Here is a 22,620-nt window from a genome sequence, read left to right as displayed (position 1 = left end):
CTCTAACTAATCCTAGTTTAAAGTCCTAACAACCCCCTCAACTGAGTTAGCAAGAAAACCCACACCTGCCCTGGATAAGTGAACCCCATCCCTGGAATACATGTCATTTCGGCCATAGAAGTTGTCCCAGTTGTCAATGAATGGTACTGCATTATCCTTACAGTGTTTATCCAGCCAACAATTAATACCAATTGCTCTGGACAACCATTCATTACCAACGCCTCTTCTTGGCAAAATCCCACATATAACAGGGCGACCCCCCCTTCTTCCTAATTATGTCTATAGCTGTCCTGAACTTTCTAACTAAATCCTCACTTCTACGCTTGCCTGTAAGTTAAGAGTCTTCAATCTTTCTTCATAAGTAAGATTTCTAATGCTATGTATTAATTTAGTCATCCTACGCTGAATGTTTTCTAAGGAACTTATGTCCATTCTGTAATATGGAGACCAGAATTGAGCTGCATAATCTAGGTGAGGCCTTAGTAATGATGTATAAAGCTGCAATATGACCTCTGGACTTCTGTTGCTTACACTTCTTGATATAAATCCCAGTAATCTATTTGCCTTATTACGTACGCTTAGGCATTGCTGTCTTGGTTTAAGGTTGCTGCTCACCATAACCCCCAGGTCCTTTTAGCAATCTGTATGGCTAAGTTCTACATCATTTAACTTATAAGTGCTAGGGTTATAATTCTGGCCACGAAATAGAGCGAAACACCAACGTCAAAGACCTGGGAGTGATTATGTCGGAGGATCTCACCTTCAAGGACCATAACATTGTATCAATCGCATCTGCTAGAAAAATGACAGGATGGATAATGAGAACCTTCAAAACTAGGGAGGCCAAGCCCATGATGACACTCTTCAGGTCACTTGTTCTATCTAGGCTGGAATATTGCTGCACTCTAACAGCACCTTTCAAGGCAGGTGAAATTGCCGACCTAGAAAATGTACAGAGAACTTTCACGGCGCGCATAACGGAGATAAAACACCTCAATTACTGGGAGCGCTTGAGGTTTCTAAACCTGTATTCCCTGGAACGCAGGAGGGAGAGATACATGATTATATACACCTGGAAAATCCTAGAGGGACTAGTACCGAACTTGCACACGAAAATCACTCACTACGAAAGCAAAAGACTTGGCAGACGATGCACCATCCCCCCAATGAAAAGCAGGGGTGTCACTAGCACGTTAAGAGACCATACAATAAGTGTCAGGGGCCCGAGACTGTTCAACTGCCTCCCAGCACACATAAGGGGGATTACCAACAGACCCCTGGCAGTCTTCAAGCTGGCACTGGACAAGCACCTAAAGTCAGTTCCTGATCAGCCGGGCTGTGGCTCGTACGTTGGTTTGCGTGCAGCCAGCAGCAACAGCCTGGTTGATCAGGCGCTGATCCACCAGGAGGCCTGGTCACAGACCGGGCCGCGGGGGCGTTGACCCCCGAAACTCTCTCCAGGTAAACTCCAGGTAAACTCCTGAGCCTCTTCAAATCCTCCTGAAGTTCCCTAACATCTACGTTTGAATCAATTATCCTACCTATCTTTGTGTCATCGGCGAATTTGCTCATATCACTAGTAATTCCCTCATCAAGATCCTTCATATATATTATAAACAACAACGGGTCCAAGACTGATCCCTGTGGAACGCCACTAGTTACAGATCCCCACTCGGATTTAATCCCATTTATGGACACTCTCTGCTTCCTGTCTGTGAGCCATGATTCGAAGCACGAGAGCACCCTTCCCCCAATGCCATGAGCTGCCAATTTCTTTAACAGTCTTTGGTGCGGAACTCTATCAAAAACCTTACTAAAATCTAAGTAAATAATATCAAATTCTTTATCGTGGTCAACAGCCTCAAAAGCTTTACTGAAGAAAGTTAATAAATTTGTTAGACAAGACCGGCCTCTTGTGAATCCATGTTGAGTATCTTTAATCAAGCTATGCTTATCGAGATGGCTTCTTATAATCTCAGCTATAATTGACTCTAGTAATTTGCCTACAATTGAGGTCAGGCTTATTGGGCGGTAATTTGACGGTAACGACTTGTCCCCTGATTTAAAAATAGGAATTACATTAGCTATCTTCCACATATCAGACACTACACCTGTTTGAAGAGATAAATTAAAAATATTAGTTAATGGTTCACACAGCTTCATTTTGCATTCTTTAAGAACCCTTGAAAAAACCTCATCAGGACCCGGTGACTTATTTTGCTTCAGCCGGTCTATCTGCTTCACAACCATTTCACTAGTGACTGATGTTACATAATTTATCTTCTTCTGGCCCGCTATAAAAATTAACTACTGGAATATTGTTAGTGTCTTCCTGTGTAAAAACCGAGAGAAAAAAATTATTTAAAATCGAGCACATTTCATTCACTTTATCAGTAAGATGCCCATATTTATTTTTAAGGGGACCTATCTTATCTCTAACTTTTGTTCTATAGACCTGGAAAAAACTTTTTGGGTTAGTTTTAGAATCCCTAGCAACTTTAATTTCATAGTCCCTTTCAGCTTTTCTTACCCCCTTTTTAATGTCCCTCTTAATGTCAATGTACTGATTCATAAGATGACCCTCACATCTTTTCATACGCCTATAAATTCCTTTCTTATGTCCCAGTAGATATTTCAGCCTATTATTCATCCACTTTTGGGTCATTTCTATTTGATCTAATTTCTTTATACGTGATAAACGTTCTTTGAGCAGCATGTATAGTGTTCAGAAAACTGTCATATTGATAGCTCTCTTCGTTACCCCAGTCAACAGATGATAAGTGTTCTCTAAGCCTATCGTAATCTGCTAAGCGAAAATCTGGGACTGTTACTGAGTTATCCCTACTATCATACTTCCATTCAATATTAAATGTAATTGATTTGTGGTCGCTAGCACCCAGTTCCTCTGAAATTTCTAAATTATTAACTAGGGATTCATTGTTTGCCAGAACTAAGTCAAGCAGGTTATTACCCCTTGTAGGTTCTGTCACAAACTGTTTGAAAAAACAATCCTGAACTACTTCTAGGAAGTTGTATGATTCTAAATTCCCAGTCAAGAAATTCCAATCAATATGACTAAAGTTAAAGTCTCCTAGAGTTACTACATTATCGTGCCTTGTGGCCTTAACAATTTTCTCCCATAGTAGTCTCCCTTGGTCCCTACCTAAGTTTCGGGGACGGTATATCACTCCTAAAATTAATTTTTTATGCCCCTCTGAAAATTCTATCCAAACAGACTCTGTATGTGTTACTTCAGACTTAATACCCGTTTTTATGCAACAGTTCAAGCGATCTCGGACATACAATGCCACCCCACCCCCCTTCCCGATACTTCTATCTACTTGGAACAATTTAAAACCCTGAATGTGACATTCCGCAAGCATGTCCCGACATTTTGAATTAAACCACGTCTCAGTTATGGCAAATACATCAATGTTACCTGCACTAGCAACTAGCCTCAACTCGTCCATCTTATTCCTAGCACTACGACTATTTGTGTAATATGTATTTAAGGACCCTCCTTTCTCTTTAACCTTCCTGCTCTTTTCTGTTATTCACTAAACCTATTATTGTCCTTGTCAATTAGTGCCACTGGCTTTCCAATATCCACCTCATTTTGCCTATTACTAGACCTCCTAGTACTCATATTACTACTCTGCTACTTCACTGTTTTCCCACCAAAACCCATACCAGTAACTATTCCTAGTTTAAAGACCTAACAGCTCCCTCCACTGCATTGGCAAGTGCTCCCACCCCACACCTAGATAAGTGAACCCCATTGCTGGCATACATGTCATTTCTGCCATAGAAGAGGTTCCAGTTGTCAATGAATGTTACCGCATTTTCCTAACAGTATTTGTCCAGCCAGCAATTGACACCAATTGCTCTGGACAACCATTCATTTCCAACTCCTCTCCTTGGCAAAATACCACATATGACAGGGTTCCCACCCTTCCTCCTAATCATCTCTATAGCTGACCTATACCTGCTAATCAGGTCCTCACTCCTACATCTCCCAACATCGTTGCCTCCAGCACCGAGACAGATAATAGGATTGCTCCCATTACCTCTCATGATGTCATCCAGACAGCTAACAATATCCTTCATCCCAGCCTTAGGAAAACACACTCTCTGCCTCCTACTCCTATCCTTCAAGCAGAATGCCCTCTCCATGTACCTAATCTGGCTATCCCCAACAGCAACAATGTTTTTACTTTCCTTGGCGACGTTCGTCATGATGTTCCCAGTAGTCGACTCGCATTCGTTAGGTAGCGCTACACCTTCACTTGTGGAATTCGTCAACATGTTCTCGATGGTTTTCGTTGGGGTTTCTAGGGGTGCCTCACTCCCGTCAGCCAATGGTTCCTTGGTGCTCTTTGTGACATTCCCAGAAGAACACCCACATTCGTCAGGTAGCACCGAAAATGGGTTGGAAGTTTCCACAGTAGTCTTCTGGGTCCTCGTTGTTTCTGCCTCTCCAACAGTCTTCTTGATCCTCAGCTTGGTTCCCTGTTGCCCGGCCACTGACCAAGCTTCCCTCTTAACCTGGAGACTCACAACAGGAGGATTACTTTGAATCCTCTTGTTCTCCTCCGTTAATCACCGTATCTCCTGCTTAGCAACCCTAAGCTCTTCTTTCAGCTGCTGGTAAAGTTGGTGAAGAGAGGGCATCCTGGTTCAGATTCACAGAGAGCACACAAACAGGTCTTCACAGAGCTAAGTACAAGTCACCACTGACAGAGCTAAGTACACGTCACCACTGAGCTAAGTACACGTCACCACTGAGCTAAGGAAAGGACTTAGGGGTTATGGTGAGCAGCAACCTTATACCAAGGCAGCAGTGCCTAAGCGAACGTAATAAGGCAAATAGATTATTGGGATTTATATCAAGAAGTGTAAGCAACAGAAGTCCAGAGGTTGTACTTCAGCTTTATACATCATTAGTAAGGCCTCACCTAGATTATGCAGCACAGTTCTGGTCTGCATATTACAGAACGGACATAAATTCGTTAGAAAACATTCAGCGTAGAATGACTAAATTAATACATAGCATTACATAAGAACATAAGAGAGGAGGAACACTGCAGCAGGCCTGTTGGCCCATACTTGGCAGGTCCTTTACAATCCATCCCACTAGCAAAACATTTGCTCTACCCAATTTTCAATGCCACCTAAGAAATAAGCTCTGATAATTCTATCCACTCTCATATGCAACTCCAACTCAAATCCAACCCCTCTCACTCATGTATTTATCCAACCTAAATTTGAAACTACCTAAGGTTTTAGCCTCAATAACCCAACTAGGTAGACTGTTCCACTCATCAACTACCCTATTTCCAAACCAATACTTTCCTACATCCCTTCTAAATCTAAACTTGTCCAATTTGAATCCATTACTGCGGGTTATCTCCTGGAGAGATATCCTCTAGACCTTAAGAATAGAGCACATTTCATTCTCCTTGTCAGTGAGATGCCCAGAGTTATTTTTAAGGGGACCTATCTTATCTCTAACTTTTGTTCCATAAACCTGGAAAAAACTTTTTGGGTTAGTTGTCGAATCGCTGGCAACTTTAATTTCATAGTCCCGTTTAGCTTTTCTTATCCCCATTTTAACGTCCCTCTTAATGTCAATATACTGATTCATAAGATGACCCTCACCTCTTTTGATTCGCCTATAAATTCCCTTCCTCTGTCCTAAAAGATATTTGAGCCTATTATTCATCCATTTGGGGTCATTTCTATTCGATCTAATTTCCTTATATGGGATAAATGTCCTTTGGGCAGCATGTATTGCGTTAAGAAAGCTGTCATATTGATAGTTCTCTTCGTTACCCCAGTCCACAGATGAAAAGTGTTCTCTAAGCCCATTGTAATCTGCTAAGCGAAAATCTGGAACTGTTACTGAGTTATGCCTACTATCATACTTCCATTCAATGCTAAATGTAATTGATTTGTGGTCGCTAACTCCAAGTTCCTCTGAAATTTTTAAATTATTAACAAGGGATTCATGGTTTGCCAGAACTAAGTCAAGCAGGTTATTTCTCCTTGTAGGCTCTGTCACAAACTGCTTCAAAAAACAATCCTGAATATGACTAAAGTTAAAGTCTCCTTGAATTACTACATTATCATGCCTTGTGGCCTTAACAATTTCCTCCCATAGTAGTCTTCTTTGGTCCCTATCTAAGTTTAGGGGACGGTATATTACATATAAAATCAATTTTTCATATCCCTCTGAAAATTCTATCCAAACAGACTCTGTATGTGTTTTTTTCAGACTTAATACCCGTTTTTATGCAACAGCTCAAGCGATCTCGGACATACAGTGCCACCCCACCCCCCTTCCCGATACTTCTGTCTACTTGAAACAATTTAAAACCCTGTATGTGACATTCAGCAGGCATGTCCCGATTTTTCGTATTGAACCACGTCTCAGTTAAGGCAAATACATCAATGTTACCTGTACTAGCAACTAGTCTCAACTCGTCCATCTTATTTCTAGCACTACGACTATTTGTGTAATGTATATTCAAGGACCCTCCCTTCTCTGTTTTTCTTCCTGATTTCTGTTCCTCCACTGTGCCTGTTACTCTCCTTATCACCTAATGCTAGTGGCTTTCCTATGTTCATCAGCAACTCTTCCTCATTCTGCCTATAATTGGTTTCCTTAAAACTCACAGTGTCGCTACACTCAAAATTCATTGATTTTCCACGTAAACCCATATCACTATCTATTTCTAGTTTAAAGACCTAACTGCTCCCTCCACTGCATTGGCCAGTGCTCCCACCCCACACCTAGATAAGTTAACCCCATCCCTGGCATACATATCATTTCTGCCATAGAAGAGGTCCCAGTTGTCAATGAATGTTACTGAATTTCCTTACAGTATTTGGCCAGCCAACAATTGACACCAATTGCCCTGGACAACCATTCATTTCCAACTCCTTTCCTTGGCAAAATGCCACATATGACAGGTTTCCCACCCTTCCTCCTAATTATCTCTATTGCTGACCTAAACCTGCTAATCAGGTCCTCACTCCTACGTCTGCCAACATTATTGCCTACAGCACTGAGACAGATAATAGGATTGCTCCCATTACCTCTGATGATGTCATCCAGATGGCTAACAATATCCTTCATCCCAGCCCCTGGAAAACACACTCTCTGCTTCCTACTCCTATCCTTCAAGCAGAATGCCCTATCCATGTACCTAATCTGGCTATCCCCAACAGCTACAATGTTTTTACCTTCCTTGGCGTCGTCCATCGTGATGCTCCCAGTAGTCGACTCGCATTCGTCAGGTAGCATTACACCTTCACTTGTGGAATTCGTCAAGATGTTCTCGATGGTTTTCGTTGGGGCTTCTAGGGATGTCTCACTCACGTCAGCCAATGCTTCCCTGGTGCTCGTTGTGACATTCCCAGTAGAACACTCACATTCGTCAGGTAGCACCGAAAATGAATTGGAAGTTTCCACAGTAGTCTTCTGGGTTCTCGTTGTTTCTGCCTCTCCAACAGTCTTCTTGATCCTCAGCTTTGTTCCATGTTGCCCAGCCACTGACCAAGTTCCCCTCTTAACCTGGGGACTCACAACAAGAAGATTACTTCGAATCCTTTTGCTCTTCTCCATTAATCACGGTATCTCCTGCTTAGCAACCCTAAGCTCTTCTTTCAGCTGCTGGTAAAGTTGCTCAAGAGAGAGCATCCTGGTTCAGATTCACAGAGAGAACACAAACAGGTCTTCACGGAGCTAAAATTACTCTAAAATTACATTCTTTGTTAGACGAAGAATGAGGGGAGACATGATCGAAGTGAATAAGTGGAAGATGGGTATTAATAGAGGTGATATTAATAAGGTCTTGAGGATATCTTTCCAAGAGAGAACCTGCAGTAATGGATTTAAATTAGACAAGTTTAGATTTAGAAAGGACATAGGAAAGTATTGGTTTGGAAATAGGGTAGTTGATGAGTGGAATAGTCTACCTAGTTGGGTTACTGAGGCTAGGACTTTGGGTAGTTTCAAATTTAGGTTGGATAAATATATGAGTGAGAGGAGTTGAATTTGAGTGGGACTTGCAAATGAGTGGATAGTTATCAGAGCTCTTTTCTTGGGTATCATTGAAAATTGGGTTGGGCAAATGTTTTGTTAGTGGGATGGGCCTGACGTACATGGTGTACAGAGTCTCGAACGATTCCTTACTGAGGTATCGGAACGCTACTCTCAGGTTTGCCAGGCGCCCATTTGTTGCAGCAGTTATCTGGTTGATGTGCCTCAGGAGATGTGCTCGGTATTATATTCACCCCAAGATCCTTTTCTCTGAGTGAGGTTTGCAGTCTTTGGCCACGTAGCCTGTACTCTGTCTGTGGTCTTCTTTGCCTTTCCGTTCTTCATGACTTTGCTGGACCAGGACTGCAGCCTGTCCAGGTATCTTAGTAGTCCTGCTTGATCCTCATCAGATTTAATTCTCCTCATTAACCTCACATCATCTGCAAACAGGGACATTTCTGAGTTTATCCCTTCCGTCATGTCATTTACATACACCAAAATCAGTACTGGTCCTAGGACTAATCCTGTGGAACCCCACTCATCACAGGCGCCCACTCTGACACCTTGTCAAGTACCATGACTCGTTGTTGCCTCTGTCAGGTATTCCCTGGTCCACTGCAGTGCCCTTCCTGTTATGAATGCCTGATCATCCATCTTTTGCACTAATCTCTTGTGAGGAACTGTGTCGATGGCCTTGCAGTCCACGAAAATACAATCTACCCACCCCTCTCTCTTGTGCCTTACTTCCATTACCTTGTCATAAAACTCCAGTAGGTTACTGACACAGGATTTTCCTTCCCTGAATTTGTGCTGGTTGTCGTTTACAAGGTTGTTCCATTCTATGTGTTCCACCACTCTCCTCTTGATAATCTTTTCCAAGACTTTGCATGCTATACATGTTAGTGACAAAGGTATGAAGTTTAGTGCCTCGTGTCTGTCACAACATCTCTGCTCCCTCTCTAAGGACCCACAAAGAGCTGTTGTGTGGTCCCACCACCTTTGAGGTTTCAGGTTCATTTAGCTTCTTCACCTCCTCCTCGGTTGTGTGTATTTCATCAAGCACTTGTTGGTACATACCTTGTTGGTGTACCCCCCTATTTTGACTTCCCAGAGTCCTTTCTGTCTCCACTGTAGATTCTTCCTTAAATCTCATGTTGAGCTCCTCACATACTTCTTGGTATTTTTTCAGAGCTCCTTACCTTCCTTCCTCTGCCTGATGGCCTGGTACTTGACTGTTGTCTTCCTCTTGATGTGGCTATACAACAGCTTAGGGTCAGACTTGACTTTCGATGCAATGCCATTTTCGCACTGTCGCTGAGTCTCCCTACTTATCTGTGCATACTCGTATCTCTTCATTTTCATGGGTTCTTAGTGTTCTGTGCTTTTTTCCATTCTTTAATGCACTTAGTTTTTGCTTTCCTACACCTTTGGGTAAACCAGGGGCTCGTTCTGGTCTTTCCATTATTTCTGTTGCTTTTAGGAACAAACCTCTGCTCTGCCTCCTTGCATTTTCTTGTCACGTAGTCAATCAATTTGTTTACTGATTTTCCTACCAGTTCTCTTTCCTACTGATCCTCTTGCAGAAAGTTCTTCATGCCTGTGCAGTCCCCTCTTTTGTAGTGTGGCTTTTTCCGTCCTACTCCTGTTACCCTCTCCACTTGTAACTCTATTATGCATTCAAAGCTCAGAACCACGTGATCACTAGCTCCGAGGAGCCTTTCATATATGATGTCCTCGATGTCCGAGCTACTCAAGGTGAATACGACGCCCAGTCTTTCTGGTTCATCCTCTCTCTCTCTCTCTCTCTCTCTCTCTCTCTCTCTCTCTCTCTCTCTCTCTCTCTCTCTCTCTCTCTCTCTCTCTCTCTCTCTCTCTCTCTCTCTCTCTCTCTCTCTCTCTCTCTCTCTCTCTCTCTCTCTCTCTCTCTCTCTCTCTCTCTCTCTCTCTCTCTCTCTCTCTCTCTCTCTATATATATATATATATATATATATATATATATATATATATATACATATATAAACATTATCTCTACGTCCACAGCAGGATTCGAACCTGCTAACTGTAACATAGAGTACTGCTGTGGACGTAGAGACAATGTTTGTAAATAATTTCGCCTGTTTGCGAATTGTTAAGCATTTCAAATTTCTTTCGTTGTCCACTGCATGTGGCAGGATTCGATGAAATAACTTTCAAAACGAGCTTGGTGCCCGGGGGTATGGGAAACATCGCTTATCCTCGACTAAGCGCCCATATTTATCGCAGGTCAAGTGTCGTGGTAAAGTACTGTGCACTTTGATACAGAGTTAGCAGGTTTGAGTCCTGCTGTGGGCGTAGAGACAATGTTTGCAAATAATTTCTCCTGTTTTTAATTTGTTAAGCATTTGAAATATATGTATGTATGTATGTGTATATGTATGTGTGTGTGTGTGTGTGTGTGTGTGTGTGTGTGTGTGTGTGTGTGTGTGTGTGTGTGTGTGTGTGTGTGTGTGTGTATTTTCTTAAATATATACTAAGCAATATGTGGTTGCAGCGATGGAGTCTTAGCTTCTGGTCCCACCACCTTCTGCTTTCCTCATTCACTACCAGAAACAACTCAAACACATTCACAGGTTACCATTAAACACAGAGCCAGTTACAGTGCCTACACATCCACTGATTATTATTAAACACATGGCCAGAAAGAATGCCTACACATCCACAGGTTACTACAAGACACAAAGCCAGATACAGTGCCTACGCATCCACAAGTTACCACTAAACACAGAGCCAGATACAGTACCTACACATCCTCAAGTTACAACTAAACACAGAGCCAATTACAGTGCCTACACATCCACAGGTTACTACAAAACACAAAGCCAGATACAGTGCCTACGCATCCACAGGTTACCACTAAACACAGAGCCAGATACAGTACCTGCACATCCTCAAGTTACAACTAAACACAGAGGCAATTACAGTGCCTACACATCCACAGGTTACCACTAAACACAGAGCCAGAAACAGTACCTACACATCCTCATGTTACCACTAAACAGAGCTAGATACAGTGCCATCACACCCACAAGTTACTACTAAACACAGAACCAAATAAAGTGCCTACACATCCTCAGGTTACCACTAAACACACAGCCGGATACAGTGCCTACACATCCTTAGGTTACCAGTAAACACACAGCCGGATACAGTGCCTACACATCCTCAGGGTACCACGAAACACACAGCCGGATACAGTGTCTACACATCCTCAGGTTACCAGTAAACACACAGCCGGATACAGTGCCTACGCATCCACAAGTTACCACTAAACACACAGCCGGATACAGTGCCTACACATCCACAGGTTACCACTAAACACACAGCCAGATACAGTGCCTACACATCCTCAGGTTACCACTAAACACACAGCCAGATACAGTGCCTACACATCCTCAGGTTACCAGTAAACACACAGCCGGATACAGTGCCTACACATCCTCAGGTTACCAGTAAACACACAGCCGGATACAGTGCCTACACATCCTCAGGTTACCAGTAAACACACAGCCGGATACAGTGCCTACACATCCTCAGGTTACCAGTAAACACACAGCCGGATACAGTGCCTACACATCCTCAGGTTACCAGTAAACACACAGCCGGATACAGTGCCTACACATCCTCAGGTTACCAGTAAACACACAACCTGATACAGTGCCTACACATCCTCAGGTTGCCAGTAAACACACAGCCGGATACAGTGTCTACACATCCACAGGTTACCACTAAATACACAGACGGATACAGTGCCTACACATCCACAGGTTACCACTAAACACACAGCCGGATACCGGATACAGTGCCTACACATCCTCAGGTTACCACTAAACACACAGCCGGATAGAGTGCCTACACATCTTCAGGTTACCAGTAAACACACAACCGGATACAGTGCCTACACATCCTCAGGTTACCAGTAAACACACAGCCGGATACAGTGCCTACACATCCTCAGGTTACCAGTAAACACACAGCCGGATACAGTGCCTACACATCCACAGGTTACCACTAAACACACAGCCGGATACCGAATACAGTGCCTGCACATCCTCAGGTTACCACTAAACACACAGCCGGATACAGTGCCTACACATCCTCAGGTTACCAGTAAACACACAGCCGGATACAGTGCCTACACATCCTCAGGTTACCAGTAAACACACAGCCGGATACAGTGCCTACACATCCTCAGGTTACCAGTAAACACACAGCCAGATACAGTGCCTACACATCCTCAGGTTACCAGTAAACACACAACCGGATACAGCGCCTACACATCCTCAGGTTACCAGTAAACACACAGCCGGATACAGTGCCTACACATTCTCAGGTTACCAGTAAACACAGCCGGATACAGTGCCTACACATTCTCAGGTTACCAGTAAACACACAGCCGGACACAGTGCCTACACATCCTCAGGTTACCAGTAAACACAGCCGGATACAGTGCCTACACATCCTCAGGTTACCACGAAACACACAGCCGGATACAGTGCCTACACATCCTCAGGTTACCAGTAAACACACAGCCGGATACAGTGCCTACGCATCCACAAGTTACCACTAAACACACAGCTGGATACAGTGCCTACACATCCACAGGTTACCATTAAACACACAGCCGGATACAGTGCCTACACATCCTCAGGTTACCAGTAAACACACAGCCAGATACAGTGCCTACACATCCTCAGGTTACCAGTAAACACACTGCCGGATACAATGCTTACACATCCTCAGGTTACCAGTAAACACACAGCCGGATACAGTGCCTACACATCCTCAGGTTACCAGTAAACACACAGACGGATACAGTGCCTACACATCCTCAGGTTACCAGTAAACACACAACCGGATACAGTGCCTACACATCCTCAGGTTGCCAGTAAACACACAGCCGGATACAGTGCCTACACATCCACAGGTTACCACTAAACACACAGCCGGATACAGTGCCTACACATCCACAGGTTACCACTAAACACACAGCCGGATACCGGATACCGGATACAGTGCCTACACATCCTCAGGTTACCACTAAACACACAGCCGGATAGAGTGCCTACACATCTTCAGGCTACCAGTAAACACACAACCGGATACAGTGCCTACACATCCTCAGGTTACCAGTAAACACACAGCCGGATACAGTGCCTACACATCCTCAGGTTACCAGTAAACACACAGCCGGATACAGTGCCTACACATCCACAGGTTACCACTAAACACACAGCCGGATACCGAATACAGTGCCTGCACATCCTCAGGTTACCACTAAACACACAGCCGGATACAGTGCCTACACATCCTCAGGTTACCAGTAAACACACAACCGGATACAGTACATACACATCCTCTGGTTACCAGTAAACACACAGCCGGATACAGTGCCTACACATCCTGAGGTTACAAATAAACACACAGCCGGATACAGTGCCTACACATCCTCAGGTTACCAGTAAACACACAGCCGGATACAGTGCCTACACATCCTCAGGTTACCAGTAAACACACAGACGGATACAGTGCCTACACATCCTCAGGTTACCAGTAAACACACAACCGGATACAGTGACTACACATCCTCAGGATGCCAGTAAACACACAGCCGGATACAGTGCCTACACATCCACAGGTTACCACTAAACACACAGCCGGATACAGTGCCTACACATCCACAGGTTACCACTAAACACACAGCCGGATACCGGATACAGTGACTACACATCCTCAGGTTACCACTAAACACACAGCCGGATAGAGTGCCTACACATCTTCAGGCTACCAGTAAACACACAACCGGATACAGTGCCTACACATCCTCAGGTTACCAGTAAACACACAGCCGGATACAGTGCCTACACATCCTCAGGTTACCAGTAAACACACAGCCGGATACAGTGCCTACACATCCACAGGTTACCACTAAACACACAGCCGGATACCGAATACAGTGCCTGCACATCCTCAGGTTACCACTAAACACACAGCCGGATACAGTGCCTACACATCCTCAGGTTACCAGTAAACACACAACCGGATACAGTACATACACATCCTCTGGTTACCAGTAAACACACAGCCGGATACAGTGCCTACACATCCTGAGGTTACAAATAAACACACAGCCGGATACAGTGCCTACACATCCTCAGGTTACCAGTAAACACACAGCCGGATACAGTGCCTACACATTCTCAGGTTACCAGAAAACACAGCCGGATACAGTGCCTACACATTCTCAGGTTACCAGTAAACACACAGCCGGACACAGTGCCTGCACATCCTCAGGTTGCCAGTAAACACAGCCGGATACAGTGCTTACACATCCTCAGGTTACCAGTAAACACACAGCCGGATAAAGTGCCTACACATCCTCAGGTTACCAGCAAACACACAGCCAGATACAGTGCCTACACATCCTCAGGTTACCAGTAAACACAGCCGGATACAGTGCCTACACATCCTCAGGTTACCAGTAAACACACAGCCGGATACAGTGCCTACACATCCTCAGGTTACCACTAAACACACAGCCGGATACAGTGCCTACACATCCTCAGGTTACCACTAAACACACAGCCGGATACAGTGCCTACACATCCTCAGGTTACCACTAAACACACAGCCGGATACAGTGCCTACACATCCTCAGGTTACCAGTAAACACACAACCGGTGCCTACACATCCTCAGGTTACCAGTAAACACACAACCGCAGTGCCTACACATCCTCAGGTTACCACTAAACACACAGCCGGATACAGTGCCTACACATCCTCAGGTTACCACTAAACACACAGCCGGATACAGTGCCTACACATCCTCAGGTTACCACTAAACACACAGCCGGATACAGTGCCTACACATCCTCAGGTTACCACTAAACACACAGCCGGATACAGTGCCTACACATCCTCAGGTTACCACTAAACACACAGCCGGATACAGTGCCTACACATCCTCAGGTTACCACTAAACACACAGCCGGATACAGTGCCTACACATCCTCAGGTTACCACTAAACACACAGCCGGATACAGTGCCTACACATCCTCAGGTTACCACTAAACACACAGCCGGATACAGTGCCTACACATCCTCAGGTTACCACTAAACACACAGCCGGATACAGTGCCTACACATCCTCAGGTTACCACTAAACACACAGCCGGATACAGTGCCTACACATCCTCAGGTTACCAGTAAACACACAGCCGGATACAGTGCCTACACATCCTCAGGTTACCACTAAACAAGCAGCCGGATAGAGTGCCTACACATCCTCAGGTTACCAGTATACACACAGCCGGATACAGTGCCTACACATCCTCAGGTTACCACTAAACACACAGCCGGATACAGTGCCTACACATCCTCAGGTTACCACTAAACACACAGCCGGATACAGTGCCTACACATCCTCAGGTTACCACTAAACACACAGCCGGATACAGTGCCTACACATCCTCAGGTTACCACTAAACACACAGCCGGATACAGTGCCTACACATCCTCAGGTTACCACTAAACACACAGCCGGATACAGTGCCTACACATCCTCAGGTTACCACTAAACACACAGCCGGATACAGTGCCTACACATCCTCAGGTTACCACTAAACACACAGCCGGATACAGTGCCTACACATCCTCAGGTTAACACTAAACACACAGCCGGATACAGTGCCTACACATCCTCAGGTTACCACTAAACACACAGCCGGATACAGTGCCTACTCATCCTCAGGTTACCAGTAAACACACAGCCGGATACAGTGCCTACACATCCTCAGGTTACCAGTAAACACACAGCCGGATACAGTGCCTACACATCCTCAGGTTACCAGTATACACACAGCCGGATACAGTGCCTACACATCCTCAGGTTACCAGTAAACACACAGCCGGATACAGTGCCTACACATCCTCAGGTTACCACTAAACACACAGCCGGATACAGTGCCTACACATCCTCAGGTTACCAGTAAACACACAGCCGGATACAGTGCCTACACATCCTCAGGTTACCACTAAACAAACAGCCGGATACAGTGCTCAAACATCCTCATGTTAAATCAGGTAAAAATTCCAACACTAAATTTATTTACATTAATTGAAACACAAACATCATTAGTTTAACTAAAAATTATATGAAAAAGGTCTTTTTCCATAAACGTTTATGACAGTGTAGGCGTATGACAGTGTAGACATAAACGTTTATGACAGTGTAGGCGTATGACAGTGTAGACATAAACGTTTATGACAGTGTAGGCGTATGACAGTGTAGACATAAACGTTTATGACAGTGTAGGCGTATGACAGTGTAGACATAAACGTTTATGACAGTGTAGGCGTATGACAGTGTAGACATAAACGTTTATGACAGTGTAGGCGTATGACAGTGTAGACATAAACGTTTATGACAGTGTAGGCGTATGACAGTGTAGACATAAACGTTTATGACAGTGTAGGCGTATGACAGTGTAGACATAAACGTTTATGACAGTGTAGGCGTATGACAGTGTAGACATAAACGTTTATGACAGTGTAGGCGTATGACAGTGTAGACATAAACGTTTATGACAGTGTAGGCGTATGACAGTGTAGACATAAACGTTTATGACAGTGTAGGCGTATGACAGTGTAGATATAAACGTTTATGACAGTGTAGGCGTATGACAGTGTAGACATAAACGTTTATGACAGCGTAGGCGTATGACAGTGTAGACATAAACGTTTACGACAGTGTAGACATAAACGTTTATGACAGTGTAGACGTATGACAGTGTAGACATAAACGTTTATGACAGTGTAGGCGTATGACAGTGTAGACATAAACGTTTATGACAGTGTAGGCGTATGACAGTGTAGACATAAACGTTTATGACAGTGTAGGCGTATGACAGTGTAGACATAAACGTTTATGACAGTGTAGGCGTATGACAGTGTAGACATAAACGTTTATGACAGTGCAGGCGTATGACAGTGTAGACATAAACGTTTATGACAGTGTAGGCGTATGACAGTGTAGACATAAACGTTTATGACAGTGTATGCGTATGACAGTGTAGACATATGTCGCAAAGTAGACGTATATGACAATGTAGGCGTATGTGACAGTGTAGACGAATATGACAGCGTAGACATATGACAGGCGTATATGACAATGTAAATATATATGACAATGTAGATTTATGTGACAGTGTAGACGAAAGTGGCAGTGTAGATGTACATGGCAGTGTAGATGTATATGACAGTGTAGACGTATATGGCAATGTAGACGTATGTAGCAGTGTAGACGAGCATGACGGTGTAGACGTATATGACTATATAGACGTGTGTGGCAATGTAGACTTATGTGACAATGTAGACGTGTGTGGCAGTGTAGACGTATATGACAGTGTCGACGCATGTGGCAGTGTAGAAGAATATGACTGTAGATGTATATGACTGTGTTGACGTGTATTACAAAATAGATAAATTTGACAATGTATATGACAATGTAGATGTATATAGCAGTGTAGACAAATATTGCAATGTAGATATATGTGAGAGGATAGACATATAAGAAAATGTATTCGTATTTGAGAGTGTAGACGTATATAAAGTGTAGACGCAAAAGTGGGGTAGACATATATGGCAGTGAAGACAAACATGGCAGTGAAGACAAATATGGCAGTGAAGACATATATAGCAGTGAAGACAAATATGGCAGTGAAGACATATTTGGCAGTGAAGACATATATAGCAGTGAAGACATATATGGCAGTGAAGACATATATAGCAGTGAAGACTTATATAGCAGTGAAGACATATATAGCAGTGAAGACAAATATGGCAGTGAAGACATATATAGCAGTGAAGACAAATATGGCAGTGAAGACATATATAGCAGTGAAGACCAATATGGCAGTGAAGACATATATAGCAGTGAAGACATATATGGCAGTGAAGACATATATAGCAGTGAAGACATATATAGCAGTGAAGACAAATATGGCAGTGAAGACAAATATGGCAGTGAAGACATATATAGCAGTGAAGACAAATATGGCAGTGAAGACAAATATAGCAGTGAAGACAAATATGGCAGTGAAGACATATATAGCAGTGAAGACAAATATGGCAGTGAAGACATATATAGCAGTGAAGACAAATATGGCAGTGAAGACATATATAGCAGTGAAGACCAATATGGCAGTGAAGACATATATAGCAGTGAAGACATATATGGCAGTGAAGACATATATAGCAGTGAAGACATATATAGCAGTGAAGACAAATATGGCAGTGAAGACATATATAGCAGTGAAGACATATATGGCAGTGAAGACATATATGGCAGTGAAGACATATATAGCAGTGAAGACAAATATGGCAGTGAAGACATATAGAGCAGTGAAGACATATATGGCAGTGAAGACATTTATGGCAGTGAATACATATATAGCAGTGAAGACATATATGGCAGTGAAGACATATATAGCAGTGAAGACAAATATGGCAGTGAAGACATATAGCAGTGAAGACATATATGGCAGTGAAGACATATATGGCAGTGAAGACATATATAGCAGTGAAGACAAATATGGCAGTGAAGACATATATAGCAGTGAAGACATATATGGCAGTGAAGACATTTATGGCAGTGAATACATATATAGCAGTGAAGACATATATGGCAGTGAAGACATATATAGCAGTGAAGACAAATATGGCAGTGAAGACATATAGCAGTGAAGACATATATGGCAGTGAAGACATATATGGCAGTGAAGACATATATAGCAGTGAAGACATATATGGCAGTGAAGACATTTATGGCAGAAAAGACATAAATGGCAGTGAAGACATATATGGCAGTGAAGACATATATGACAGTGAAGACATATTTGGCAGTGAAGACATTTATGGCAGTGAAGAGTTATATCAGTGAAGACATATATGGCAGTGAAGACATATTTGGCAATGAAGACATTTATGGCAGTGAAGACATATATTATCATGTGAGGTTCGAACACGTGGATAGGGTAAAGAAAAAAGAAATACTCACATAGGCTGGAAGTACGTATATTACGTATAATGTGGGTAGCGCCAAACAGCCGTGACCTGCCTCCTTGCTCACTCTCGTCAGACTAACTAACCCCAGTACCCATATGTGAGGGGGGTGTTTGAATACTGCTGTGGTCAGCAACAATATGAATACAGACAGTGGTTCACGCAGAGACGGTTGGTAGTGAGTCATCTACTGGTACACTGGTTACTGGTAACTGGTTACTGGAACTGGTACTACTACTGAGAGCTCGGCGACGCTAACGTATGTCGTCCCGACATACAACTAATACAAACTAGAGATGGCAGGTATACGGCTTGGGCTGATTCTATACAATGTCAAAGTACACAACAATTGGACATTATAACATACATAAGTAGAACATTGGAATGAAAGCTTACGTAACTGAAACTGTAATGCAATACAAGGTATAATATAGCACAACTCATCGAATGAAACTCAACGTTGAGATTACACAATAGAAGTGATAAAAAAAAATTTGATCGATCGATCTGTATTCATGTGATCTACGGATTCTGAGGAAGGAATATATACAAAGAAAGAGTGTTTAACAGAAAGGCAGATTCGGTGCACTCAAATCTATGTTAACTCTCAGAATTCGGAGAGAACGTGAACACAAAAAAAAATTCTTGAATACTGATAAGTTGATACTGTAATTATTCATCTATACAGGCTATTTACATTTAACCCCAACTCTGCTAGGGTAAGATTGACGTATGCAGAATGGGTGTCATCTCTCGGAGGATCAAACTCTGTAGCACTGGCTAACTCATGCTGTATTTGAGGCAAATCTGAATTGGAAGTTACAAATGATACTTGAGGATTTCTCAATACCTGTCGTGTACGTAGGGAATAACGACATTCAGGTTGATCGTCTGACTGAGTATCAGAGGAAGAGAGTACAGGATCAGGAGGATTGTCAGAGTCTGTCACATTAGTCTGGGTTGGAACATCATTATCATCACATACTAACTTCATATGATCTGAATGCGATTCTTTATACTGACCAGTACTAATTTCTCTAACCTTATACTTATTACCAGTGATATGTTCAACTACTCGATAAGGACCAACAAACTTTTGATCAAGCTTTGGCATTGCAGACGTTTTGTTAAAGTTAGTCAGCATAACTCTCGAACCTACTTTGATTTTGGATGGCTTTGCTCGAGTGTTTGCGACTCTTGTAAATTCTGCTGTTGATTTATGAAGTGTTTCACGGATTCTTCTAAAAACACTTTGAGCTAAGCTGGTACGAGTTGCTATGAAATCATCAGGGTTGTAATTTGGTTTCGGATTAGAATATAACAACTCATAAGGCAAACGTTTATCTACACCGTACAATGCATAATGTGGAGTGTCACCTATAGAAACATTGTAAGCAGAATTTATAGCACACTGCACATCAGGTATAACTTCATCCCAAGTTTCACTGTTGGGATTGATAGTGGCTCTCAAGACATCAAGTACTTTCTTATTGGTTCGTTCCGCTAACCCATTGCTGGCAGGATGATGAGGAACAATGGTGGATTTAGAGATCTTGTACAAGGTATACAAATTTTCAAGAATCTCATTACAGAATTCACCTCCATTATCTGTTACTAGGGACTTAGGGGTGGTATGCCTGCAGATAATGCGTTCTTTAAACGCTTTAGCTACTGTCTCGGCAGTCTTATCTGCAATAGGAACTAACTCACAATATCTGGTGAAATGGTCTACCATAACACACAGATGTTTGTTGCCATGGAGGGAACATTGGAAATTAGTTAAGAAATCTAGCGCAACTCTTTCCCACGGTTCGCTAGTGGTTGGATATACTTGGACTGGATTAGGACCATTAGCATTACCTTTATGTTGCATGCAGACACTACATTTCTTAACATACTCAGAAATATCAGTTGCCATACGAGGCCAAAAGTATTTCAATCTGGCTTGTTTTACTGAACGATCCATACCAGGGTGTGCAACACCTGGTACATCGTGAACTAGCTGTAAGGCTACATTCACTAGTGACTGTGGAATTACTAACTGGTATACTCTTCTGCTAGGAGTACCCAACTCGGCTGTTCGATACAGTAATTCTTGGTTCATGACAAAGTCATTGATGGGTGCTGGTGGCTTCACAGTCAGAATAAGATCTTCCTGGAGCAGAAATCGAATCACCAGAACACAAGGGATCGGTTCTTTCTTACTGGAGGAATGAACAAACTCGGTGGAGTGGATGACTCCCCCCGGTTGAAAAAAATTAACGCTATAACACGCAATATGAGCAAGGGAGAACGAATCTACTATCTCAAACTGCAAGCACAGGAGAAAAGAAATGAACACGGTGAACAATGCTGATATTCAATCTGAGTCGCACACAGTGACACGAGGTATCAGCTATAAACTTCACTTACAAACGTTAACAACGTGGAAGTTACTCGAGAAATAACTTCTTACAATGCACTGATTACTGTCAACTAGGATGGGATCACAATCTGAAACACTGGAGTCCAGACAGGAGTGACAGTATTACTAGTGCCTGACCGCTCGGCTACGTTAATAAGTAATTCACGGATCTATAGGAACTTAATCTGAACTTCACATTTCGCAGAACTTTAACAAATCTCAGATACAAGCTGTGAGAACAAACACATTGCTCAAGGGCTAGGTATTGTCTTTCAGTCAGTAAGGGAATGTTGGTACTGTGGACTGATTCATATTGACTTTGACTGGCATGATACACTAAGTGAACATTCAAAAGTGACTGGGACATGATCTCAGGGAACTTACTCAAGGACATAAGACAAAAAAAAAAAATAGAGAAATGACACAGTAAGCTTAAGTGGAAGAAAATGCTTAACAATTCTGCATAAGTAATAAAAAATGTCTAAGATGCACTGCAAGAGGAAGGACAACTCAATGTAAAGGACTATTGGCCAAGAAAACAAAAATTACATTGAAATATACAAGTAAAAATATTACTGGAGACTGAATTAAATGCAAAATGAGCTGTCTTTACTCTTGCTAATAAAGAAATTAATTAATAAAATTTTAAATCAATGTAAAAGTATAAAATAAAATTACTAAATTGTATGCAACGAGAGATAACTGGGAAATTTAAATATTTTCTAAGAATGCATAAACAAAATTAAAATATAATGCAAAGACAACATCAGGAAAATTAATAAAATGAAAAACAAGATGCAATAATAAACTGAGAATAATAATGCATAAAAATATCAATAAAAGAAAATAATTCACTGCAGAACAAGTTCAACAAAATAATTCACTGCAGAACAAGTGCAACAAAATAAGGTGTAGAAATAATCACTGCAATAATAAAGTCTCACTGGGAAAACTCAGGTTAAATAATAAAATAAAAATATGAAGAAAAACTGATTGAACACTTTAACTCTTAATTGTAAATTAGACAAAACAATTTACTCAAACAGAGTAAAGAAAACACTTTACATTAAAAG

This window comes from Cherax quadricarinatus, chromosome 1 (genome assembly GCF_038502225.1).
Source record: "Cherax quadricarinatus isolate ZL_2023a chromosome 1, ASM3850222v1, whole genome shotgun sequence".
Taxonomy (NCBI): domain Eukaryota; kingdom Metazoa; phylum Arthropoda; class Malacostraca; order Decapoda; family Parastacidae; genus Cherax; species Cherax quadricarinatus.
The sequence above is the reverse complement of the archived record's forward strand: the minus strand, read 5'-3'. Positions refer to the sequence as shown.